The following is an 11,619-nucleotide window of genomic DNA, read 5'->3' as shown; positions in this document are numbered from 1 at the left end:
TTTAAAAAAACATTTTACATTTTGAAAGAGTCGCCACTAAATTTTTAAATGGAATTTAGAAAACCAATTTTAGAGATTCCAGATTCGTGTGAGATTACGTGTTAAGAAGTTTAAATAATTTCATTAGAAAAACACCCAACCCCGCCCGTTGCAATAACGGCCTCTACTAATGGAAAAAGATCGCTATTTTGGTTATGAGCACATGTGAGAAATGCAACCATTGTGTTAATTCTTAACATGTGAATTGAGTTTCTAAGTCAATTTAGTGCAAACAAACTTGTCAAGTTAATTTAGCATGTGAGTTCATTCGAAAATAGAGAACGCAAACAAAGAGAGAGATAGAAAGGGCTTACGCTTAGCATAAGATAGAATACCAAACGTTAGAGATTAGTGCATAAAAACAAGCAGAAAACAACCTACGACACATGACGTGAATCGCGGCCTTAGGCCTCGAAAAACGTGCCCAAAAGGGCTTTGAAAACCGTGACAAAAGAGGGATGGCTCATGGCCCAAATGTGGCCTTGGGCCATTCCTCATACTGTGTGCACATCGCTTATTTTTATAGAATTAGACGTTATTGAAGTCTAACTAAATAAAATCAAGGTTTTATTGAAATCATTTAACTCGGAAACAAAATGAATTAAAACTAACTAGTTCTAAGTTAGGCAAATTATTTTATAAAGCAAGTTGAAACAAACAAGAGAATAGCAAATTAAATACAATCTATTAATTAAATCGAATTCAAAATGCTAGTAAATTAATAACGACCTCTATCTATGAAAATAGGATCGTAAAAAATTGAAGCTAAAAAGACTAAGAAAAAGGAAAAAAAGGAGACGAGAAAGTCGTGCCATTTACACGGTTTTCGAGGTATGACTTGAGTCGAAAATTGTCCATTTTAGTCATCGAGTGTAAATGGAAAGATGATAAGCAAGCACTTCCATACTAGCGAGAAATTAGTGAAAGAAGAGATGGATTCAATTAGAAATTAGAGAAATTGTAAATTTCATTTACATGTTAACTAGTTTATTTTGTGCCCTAAAATGTCTAGTGAATTTGAGATTTAACAAGTTAAAATAAATCGTCGATTTAAACATGTTATTTAGCAAGTCTTGCCTCGAGAATCGTATCATGATTATAGTTAATAAAAAACGAATAAAGGAGTAAAAGGGCCGAGTAAAACGTGATAAACAATATGCATAAAAGACCGTTTCACGAATCGAAATAAACTCATTTTAATAATCTGCCCTCTTCCAACACGAGGACATGTAAATGAGCGAGACATTTTGGTCACTTCAGATGAATTAAGCCTTTTAAACTCGAATTAATGCTGGTGTTGGAATGTTACTTTAACTCATGCTAAAACTATTCTAGTTTCATTTAGTTAGTGTAAGACATTCTTATACAAGCAAAAAATAGCATAAAAAAAAACGTAAACAAATGAATAAAAGGGAGAAGGAGGGAGATATTATATGCATCCTTAGCCTACATGTATCATTGACAAAGTCTTGTGTCGTAATCGATAGTAGATCTTGTCTCGTAATTATCAAACGTCAATAAAAGAACTATTAAATTGTGTTACAAGTGAATTAAACTCAAAATACAATACAATACAATGTTACAACCCAAGACTACTCGACAAAATTGCTTTTCAAACACGTTTTCAAACTCACTAAACACCGTTTTTCAAACTTGAATTGTGACTTCGTTTCTCACCGAAAATTTGATTTGAAATATGTTCCATGAAGGGCGAAACTAGGGCGTGAGATCACTCCCGCAAGTGACCCCACTCGGCCGAGAACGCATCTCGAGAACCATCAACACGATCACAACCACAACCATGAATCGTGGAAGAGTGTAGATTTGAGATATGTAAACAAACAGGAGTTGTTTTAGGTGTAAGGGCATGAAAAATGAGACAAACAAAAGGGGGCTGCTCATGCTAGAAAAACCGCGAGAAAAGGGAAGGGAAAGAGTCTTTGAAAACATTGTTTTTCGGGGGGATTCGAGCTAGGTTTTGGACGGTTTTTGAGTGTGGTTTTCTTCTGGGTTGGGGAGGGGGGGGGGGGGGGGGGTTACATTAGTGTATAGATGTGTGTCCTTAAGGGTCTCTTTTCCACTTTTTCTAACCTCTTGAAATGGGCATACCATAAAATCAAATCTATAACTTTCATGCGTAAAACAAACATACAACCATACTCACTTTCATATTAAAGATGAGTTTGGTGCGAAAATCGAAACGACCCACCCCCCCTAGGCCCGTCGGGCATGCACGGCTACTTGGCCCACCATATTATTTATTATGGTGCTTGCTTGGGCGGCACTCTATGTTTCTTAGATGTGTTTGCCTCCTTATTTTTCTATATAAGGAGACCTGGTTTAACCGTAACTTTGCATCTTCTTCAAATTTCTTCTTTCTTAAAATATCATCTTTCAAATTTTCAAATCATGAAGTCGTCGATCGGAAATATGAAGGGTTGGGCTACCATTTTCAGAGGGCGAGAGACCCAAAACCTTCTTGGTGCTGGAATTCATCAAATAACCCCGCAAGGAGCATTCGCAAATTAGACCCCAAAAAATCGGTCTTTCTAGGACGAATGTTTGAAGATGTGGGACCCGTAGCTCATCACGTCTTCGCGTTTCATGAAGGGGAGATCTTCCGGAGTGCCTTCTTCTTCCCGAAGAAATTCTCCTGTCTTATGAGGGTAGAAAACTACTCCCGAACCCGTAATTCTCGATTTCATGTCTAGCTAGGAGAGGGAAATATCGCGACTATCTAGGCTTATCTCGTAATGAAGCTCGTGACATTGTCAATGGAGGGCGAGTAAACTTACTCGCATTGATGGCCAAATTCAAAACTTTCTTATGACCCGACAATCCCAAAAGTAAAACCTCATGGTTATTTATCGTCGGAGAAAGATTCAAGCCTTTGGGCTTATCATGCTGCATCTTTACCGGGTTGAGGGAAGTATCGAAGGTCCGATCAGTCGGGCCCGACTTATTCAAGTCGTAGAACAAATGGAAGGTCGCCTTTAACCCTTCATGCTTGGATTATTTTAGTGAGGCACGAGACTATCGAATGATAAGCCCATGGATGCTTGGAAATCCAACCCAATCGCATGGCACTTCACTAATTCATTAACCAATTCCATATTCGAGGCACATAGTTCATATCTACCCGTCTTCATCTAAGTTTTTTATCTTTTTTTTGTAGCTTTTTTGCGGTTTGGCTTCCTAGGTTTTCTCCTTTATTTTTTTAATATATGACAAACTTTTTCTTTTTCTTCTTTCTTTTTTTGTATTTCTTTTTTCTTTTTTTTTTTTTTGCGGCTTTTTCTTCTTCTTTTTCTCATCCTTTCCGTTGACTTAATTCCATCATCTAATGTGGCTCTTCGAGAGACTTTCTAATCTAATTTACAGGTTATCCACCCAACCTCCAAAACAACATCCAAAAAATATCATGTGTAATAAATCACATAGATTGAGAAGAATAACTTCATTGGTTAGCAAGATAAAGAAACTCGACCTCTAGTGTGTGACTTTGGCTAGACATCGACTTATCGGCGTGAAATGCGACTATTATTGAGCCAGTCCCATGTTCGTTTGGATCTTGTCCTGGCTTTCTCGTGGGCTCATTCACGGGCCTCCCAAAAGACACGACAGGACAAGGTATCAAATTATTCACATCATTAACAAAATCTGAGCCTAGACAATTCCATTTATATTTATCCGGGTAATCAGTATTTACATTTAAGCTCACTTTATGTATATTACTATTAAATTGAGACATTTAAATCAATACTAATTCATTCCTTCACGTATTACATAAATGCGTCTAAACAAACTAATCTACCATGTTTCACGTTCAATCACAAGCAATTTGTTTTGCCCATCAAATATTACGCAATTTTCAACGTGGGCCAATCTTCGATGTTACTCATTCTAAGTGCTAAGCCTGGCTCCAAACCTGGAATGGTAGAACTATTTGGCATATGCTTGACCTACAATCCAACATTACTATCACACCGCCACTAATTCTAACACAACTTAACCGAATCAAAGTGGGTCTCTCCTTATATTTGAAATGGGTTACATCAGAACCATCTTTTATTAGACTCTCTACATTCGAAATTAGGAAAAAGTTAACTAGCCTTCCTTAGCAAAGGACGATGTCGTGGATTGGAAATATCGCCAAGACAAGTTGCGGAACCAAACTTATTTCAAAAAATTGTTCCCGAGTCTGGACCTGAGACTGACAAGAATCCTAAGACTGACACTAAGTGTGGACATGGGCCACGGGGGCACTTGGGACAAGCGTTTGCATTTGTGGAGTCGGCACCAATTTTTATGGGAAATTGGAATCGTTCGAATACCTCGCGTCATGTCAAGACACAAAGTAGTGACATGAACACTAAGAACTCGTTACCCTTAGCATTCTATGTCTAGAATGACTCTCGTGGATGCCAATGAACACGGATGTTCACGGCTCTTCTAGGCAGTAAGGGGTGAGGGGGAAGGAAAGAGGCGGCGTATTAGGAAGTCCTTTTAATGAACACCTAATCCCGCCCGCCTCGATAGTGGCCTCTACTAATGATTAGGAAAATCGTTTGTACTCGATATGCTGTCGATTATATGCATGCAATGCAACATCCACAGATTAATCCTAGCATGTGAATTAATACTAAGTCGGTGAACATAAATTTAGCAAACAATTATGTCGAAGTAGGGTTTAGAATTAATTATATGAAAACAATTAAATAAATCATACAATACAATAAATAAATAAATACAATAATTAAAAATTACAATAATTACAATGAATTAATTGATTTACATCAAAAATATATTTAAGACGGATAATTTGAGAAAAATAAGAGAAAATAAATAGGGTAGAAAATACAGACAGATTATGAGTGATATTACGATTAATAGTCAATTAATACGTAAACTAATGAATTAGGTCAAAGCAAGAATGGAAGTTTAGAGACAGAACTCAACCCTTATTCAAGTCGTAGAACAAATGGAGGGTCGCAACAATGCTATCGTGCGTCTCTTGGAAGAGGCGCAGTGGTCACCGTCTTACGTTTTTTCTTTTTTCTTTTTTCGACCGGTTTTCTCCTTTTTTTTTCTGTTTTTCTTTTTCTTCTTTCTGTTTTTCTTTCTTTTTTCTTTTTTTTTTTTCGGCTTCTTCTTCTTTTTCTCATCCTTTCCGTTGAAGTCGAAGCTGCACCCAACCTCCCGCATCCAAAAAATTAATATTTGTTGGTGTGTTTAATGGTTGATTATTGATACTTGACTCGGATGAAAGTGATTTAACGCATCATTTACTTAGGAAATCGTCATAAACGGGATAAAAACAAATTAAAATGAATTAAAATTTGGCAATTAAAATCAAAGTGGGTCTCTCCCTTATATTTAAAATGGGTTACCGAACCATTAAAACGGATTAAGACTAATTAGAAATCAATTACAAATTAATTAGGGTTACTTATAGAGACGGAAACGAATTAGACAAATGTGATAAACTAATGGAAGCATATACAAAAGTCGAATTCCAGAAACTTGACATGAACAAATCGAATCTCCAAAATCCGGGTTTGATTTAATGACGAAAACCCGCTAATATTGATTATAAGGGATTTAAGTCGGAATTAAAGTGTAATATTTATTATGAATATTTATCAAAGTTATTATATACGAATAAAAGAGAAGAAAATAAGGAAAAGGGGATGGATTAACAGAAAGGCGAGGAAGAAGAAGAAGTTTAGAGAAGCTCAAATTTGCGTCTCTTGGAAGGCGGCCCTCTGAGGTGAAGAAGGTGCGTTGGTGTGTTTAATGGTTCTTATTGATACTTGACTCGGATGAAAGCGTTTTACTTAGGAAATTCTCGGATAAAAACAAATTAAAACGGATTAAGACTAATTAGAAATCAATTACAAATTAATTAGGGTTACTTATAGTTAATTAGACAAATGTGAAAATGACAAAACCCGCTTATTGATTATAAGGGATTTAAGTCAAAATATTTATTGGTTTAACAAAAGGGTTTTAGAAATCGGTTTTAAGTATACTTTTGACGTAAATCTTACATTAGTTAGTACAAAAATAAAATACAATAATAAAAGATGGGATTTACACCCTCAGAATTACATGTTTGACGAAACGAGATTAACTAAGTTAACGTTTAGTGATTGCTCGACTCGAATGTATGAAGAAAGTGCCCTCGTAAGAGGATTTAGATTAAATTGATTGATTAATTGAGGTGTAGTTGGTCAAATTATTCAGTCATGCAGCGTGACTGGTACTCAGAAGGATCCGAGCTTACATGGTCGATTGATCAAGCATGTAGACGTCAATAAGCTTAGAGCACGGTCTTAGAATGCAAAGGGAGAAAAGAAGGGCGGACACTCGCGTGAGAAATATGAGGAACGAAGGTCCCTATTTATACTAATCACACGGAGAAATTATGGAATGACTAAAACTTTGGAAACAAATCTCGAAAAGATCTGAAAATACGCAGAAAAGAGCTGGGGAAGAGGCGCAGAAGCTACTGCGACTCTTGGAAGAGGCGCAGCAGGTACTGTGTCGTTTCCCCAGAGGTTTCCTCCTGCGGAAGAAAGATTTCCGCGTTTCTTTTATGGAATTGCGGTAGATCTCGGCTTCCTTATTCCTTAAAATAAGATTTTCGGGATATATTTTGCCAAAAGATATAAAATTAAATTATGGAATAAATATCCGGAATATTCTAGGACATTCCGACTCGGCATTTTAAATGGTTTATTAGAAAATGAAGCGGTTTTTGACCCGGACTCCAAATGAACTCTAATTACTGTCAAAACGACCGTAATAGCGCGTAGATGACGACCAAGGGGTAGACACAAGTATTTGAGCTATCACTTAACGATAAACTTACGAACCGTCATAAATCGTTCCGCATACCAAACATGCGGCCCAATCATCACTGGGTGTTTTGCGGGAGGTGCAGAAATGAGGTATCTACAGAGCCCCCACTTTGACTGAGGCTTGGACAAGGTGAAAGTCAAAGTATAGCCATCAGGTCAATCGAAGATTACAACCTGACGACGCGAGGCGGCTCAAGGGGTCTGAGCCAAGGACCTATCGCCGGGATCATTTTAGAGTCTGTCGACGATCGGGGAGGGTCGTTTAAAGTCCATTAGACTACATAAGGAAGCTCGCCAGCCATAAGAAGAAATCATACCTAAGACTTCTTTCCCGAGATGCTTCCGGAGGTGCGTAGGAGCTAAGGTTAAGCGTAGGAGCTAAGGTTAGGACCTAAAAGATATATAAGGATTATGCTAAGGTGTGGGACCCTAAAAGGAAAACATCGGCGAGAAAAGGAAAACATCAGCGAGAAAAGGAAAACAACGGCGAGAAGGCGGCCTAAAGGTAACCGTGGTTTGGACGTATGAACCCGGAGAAAGGCGGTCCTAAGGGAGTATGATCCTATAGGTGGAGAATAGGGTAGTTTGGGAACATGGGTAGGTTGGGAACCTATAGAAGGTTGGTATGAGAACATCCGGAGAACGATACCTTTGCTGAACTCCAAGAGGGAACAAAATATAATATTGAGTGTAGCAGGACGTCGGTAGAAGCTGCTGGGGAGATCTGCTTGCGTCGGTCTCAAGTGAACCTTATCTGTCGAGAAGTACAATCAGCTGTCATGAACTCTCGCTGGGAAAATAATAGGGCACTGATGGAGGCGTGTCGAAACGCCGTTGGAAATCCGCTCGTTGCTGCAAGCGAAGTCCTGATTAAAAGATCCTTGCTAGGAGATAAAATACCGTGACAGCTCACAATCTACTTGAAGATAAAATACTGCAACGGTTCACAGTCTGCTCGAAGATAAAATACTGGTCCGGACAAAAATAAATGCCCAATAGACCAAATATATGATATATGGTGTTGGAGAAGAGGCGCACCAAAGATGGGCCCACAAATAACGAACTTATAACGAACTTTTGGAAGAGGCACAGCAAGAGCTGCGACTCTCGGAAGAGGCGCAACAGGTGCTGCGTCCTTTTCCAAACTCGTCCCTGTCTGAGTAAAAACTCGACAGAAGTCGTGTTTTATTCATAATAACAAAACACAATTCTTTTTAAAACTCTCTTAAATTCCAACCAAAATCCATCAAAATTTGATCAAATCACTCCATTAATCATGACTAATCGAGGTATGTGTCTCATTCTTGCTTTAATACTTGTATTTGCTTGATTTTGATTGGAAAAATTAGGGTTTTCAACCTAATTATTTCGAAAATTTGGGGCTTTTTCCCCAAATGGATTTGCCTTGTAAAATTGACATTAGAAATGGATAATTGGTAATTTTAGGAACATAACAATGTATTCTTTTTGAATTTTCATCAAGTATTGAGCATTTGAGTGAAATTGAGACGGTTTCTCAACTGTTTCGAAAATCGCTTCGAAAATGGCCTTAGGATTGCCCATTTTTGATGAAATTTGGTTTTTGGAATCCTTGTGTAATGGGTGAACTTCCTACCATTTATGGTTTTTGATTTGTGACGGCTTTTTCAGGTCACTTTCTAGGGCATAATCGCTATTATAGCGAAATGCTGTCGAATTTTTGACTCAAACCCACGACTAGGCTTGGACTTAGACTTGACTTGACCCAATTTACCCCATGAACGGTCGGGTTTTGAAAGAAATGGCCAAAGATGGCGAGAAAAAGGCCATTTTTGAGGCTCAAAAGGCTTGAAACAAACCTCACCGAGGCTCGTCGTCATCTGACACAGCCTAATTTACTTTAATTTTGCAGGTGACATTGCTTCTACGTCGGGGAGGGCTCCCATGGACGTGGACGTCGACTTCAACCCTTCTCTCATTCTTGAGGAGGTGGTCGAGGAGGTTTTCGAGGAGGTCGTCGAGGAGGTCCCGAGGCGGGCCAACGTTGGACGAGGTGGTCGCCAGCTAGCGGGGGCACCTGAGTGGGCTAAGAAATGGGATGGTCGACATCTTATTTGGGCAGCAGAGAGCCGCCTGTCTTATAGGACAGCGAGGAGTTTGGTAAATTTCGCACTTGCCATTTCCTTATCACCTTTCGTTATTCGTTTGTCGTTTCATTTCTCTTTTGCTTTGTGCTAAAGATAGCTTTGCGTCGAATGGATACAGGAGGCCGGGAACATGAGGTCCTTTTCCGGCTATACGACGATGATGGAGGCCTACGGAGCTTTGACGGAGGAGGAGAAGGCCATCATCGAGCTGGGAGCCTTCGGAGCTTTGGTGGGAGCATGGAGGGCGATCAAGGAAAGGAAGCTTCAGGCTAACCTTTGCCTGATCTGAGCTTTCCTTGATCGGTACTGGGACACGACCTCGACCTTTTGTGACACCCTTACTTATCGCGGAAAAGTAAACACGTAATTCTAGAATAAAACTGCATGGATATGTTTGTAATAGGTTCAATTGGGTAAAAACCTGTAATTTTAAAACCCGAACCTGTTATAAAGATATCCAAATTGGAAGGTGTCAAACATACAAGGTCTAACTAGAAGTGTCATAACATAATCATCGCTAAAGTCGCGAATAGCAAATTATACAACCAAATGCAAAGAGGGAGACATATGTCCCTAAAATGTATGTGACATAAAAAGTGTTTAAGGGTCACAATAAAATAAAGCCAATCTAGGTTCCAAGGTTACTTTGCTCGCTAGCTCATCCATGTACCCCATATATGCATCACCTACCTGTCAATCGCATTTTATACAAATACGAAAGCCACAGTCAGTGGGGAGTAACTCCGAGTCCTCCCAGCCACGAAATGTCATAATTAATATAACATGAAAACATAAGAATATGAATACGAATCACACAATGCCTTAGCATATAGATGCTAGACAATCGTGCTTAACATGTGAACAACAATATAACCACACATAGTCCTAGCATGTGAATACTAGACCGACTCGTACTACACTATCATGTGAATCACATAACATCCAGGAATCCAAACTCTATCAACCATAGCCGGCTTGCATCTCACCTTCTATGATTCATAGAATCACCATACAAGAAAGGACAATATATCAAAGACAGGCATAAATTCTTAGTCTCGTCAATAGTCACTCTGTAACTCGAGTCTATACCACGAGGTAGGGAAGGTAATCGAACCGGTATCTTGGCTCAGAGGTTCTATCAAAACATGGCCAAGACACAACACAACCCTAGCCTAAAATCTGCGCAGACCTAGACATGCGGATACACACCACCGCACCCAAGACTCATGATAAACCCACATGAGTACCCTAAGGAGTCCACCAAAGGGTTGGCTAGTACTTAAGCTAACCACTTACTCTCAAAATAAGTAACGAGGTCATGCCTCAACTTGGATATAAACCCACCAAGTCAGGAACACAAAGGCTATTAAGCAGTGAACATATACTCGTCAAAGACTATAATGGCCTATCTATGATGAAGGCCGAAATACTCACCTAGGACCTAGTCCCAGCTAGTCCCAGCTTGAATACTTTAGCCCACACCACACAAGACAAGTAGGACACCCAATTAACCATAAAAGGGGCAAAGAGTCCAACTTACCAACATAAATGCTAACATTCTATCATGTGAAAGGCTATATAAATGTCTATTCAGATGACAATCCAACCATATCCTCAATGTCATCAATAACCAAATTATAGCTAACCATCAATATCATAGTCCATGAGAATAAACTACAATGGCTAAAGGCAAACAAGACTCAAGCATAAGGCACCCAAAGCATCCAACAACCAACATGTGAAATGATAATTACAAATATCAAGACATAACATAAAACTTCCAATAACAACCAATCTCACCTAAAAGACAAACCTTCGACCCGAGTCCCGCGACGGGTCATCGGTCAAATCGAGGCTGACTGGTTTAAACCTAGCTTGACCAAACTCATTCGGTCAATCTGCCCACTTTCAGTCTTTGCCTACTTTGGCCCAAATCATAAAATTTATCACAATATAATTCTCATGCTATTTCTAATTTCTATCATGTGAAAAACGAAAGTAACACATTATCAATCACCTAAACACTTAACAAACAACAGGCACAACATTAACTACTAATGTGACATTAATTCGTCGAGTAACTCGGAATAGTTACCTTACGCTAGCAAAGAGACAAGTAATAACTTGAGAAAGCTTCTAAAACCCAAAATTACTCTTCATCTTCAACCACATATGAGCCACCTAAAATAATTATGTCAAAGGACGATATTAACGAATTATCTTTATATAAAATATGAGACGGAAATTAATTTAATTATATTTTAAATAAACCAAACTAGCGTCAAAACAATTTATAGACACGGCTCAAAAGTTATTATGACAACCTCAAACTCGGCCTAACCACCAACTACACATGGCCTCAAACTCGTGACTTAGCTAGGTCACTGCCTAGGCCACAACTAGTCCGACACGACCACCACCCGACTACCCATAGCCACCCTTCACCCTACTTCATAACCTGACCCAAAAATCAGTCCAAAACAGAACCCAAAAGATGCCTAAGTTCGACCCCAACTTCAGTCCTCAAATGCAAAGTGAAAACCCACGATGACGGCTCTCGTCCCGCCCAAAAACAGTACCAATCGTCCCCT

Source organism: Silene latifolia, chromosome 7, assembly GCF_048544455.1.
Source record: "Silene latifolia isolate original U9 population chromosome 7, ASM4854445v1, whole genome shotgun sequence".
Lineage (NCBI taxonomy): Eukaryota > Viridiplantae > Streptophyta > Magnoliopsida > Caryophyllales > Caryophyllaceae > Silene > Silene latifolia.
The sequence above is the reverse complement of the archived record's forward strand: the minus strand, read 5'-3'. Positions refer to the sequence as shown.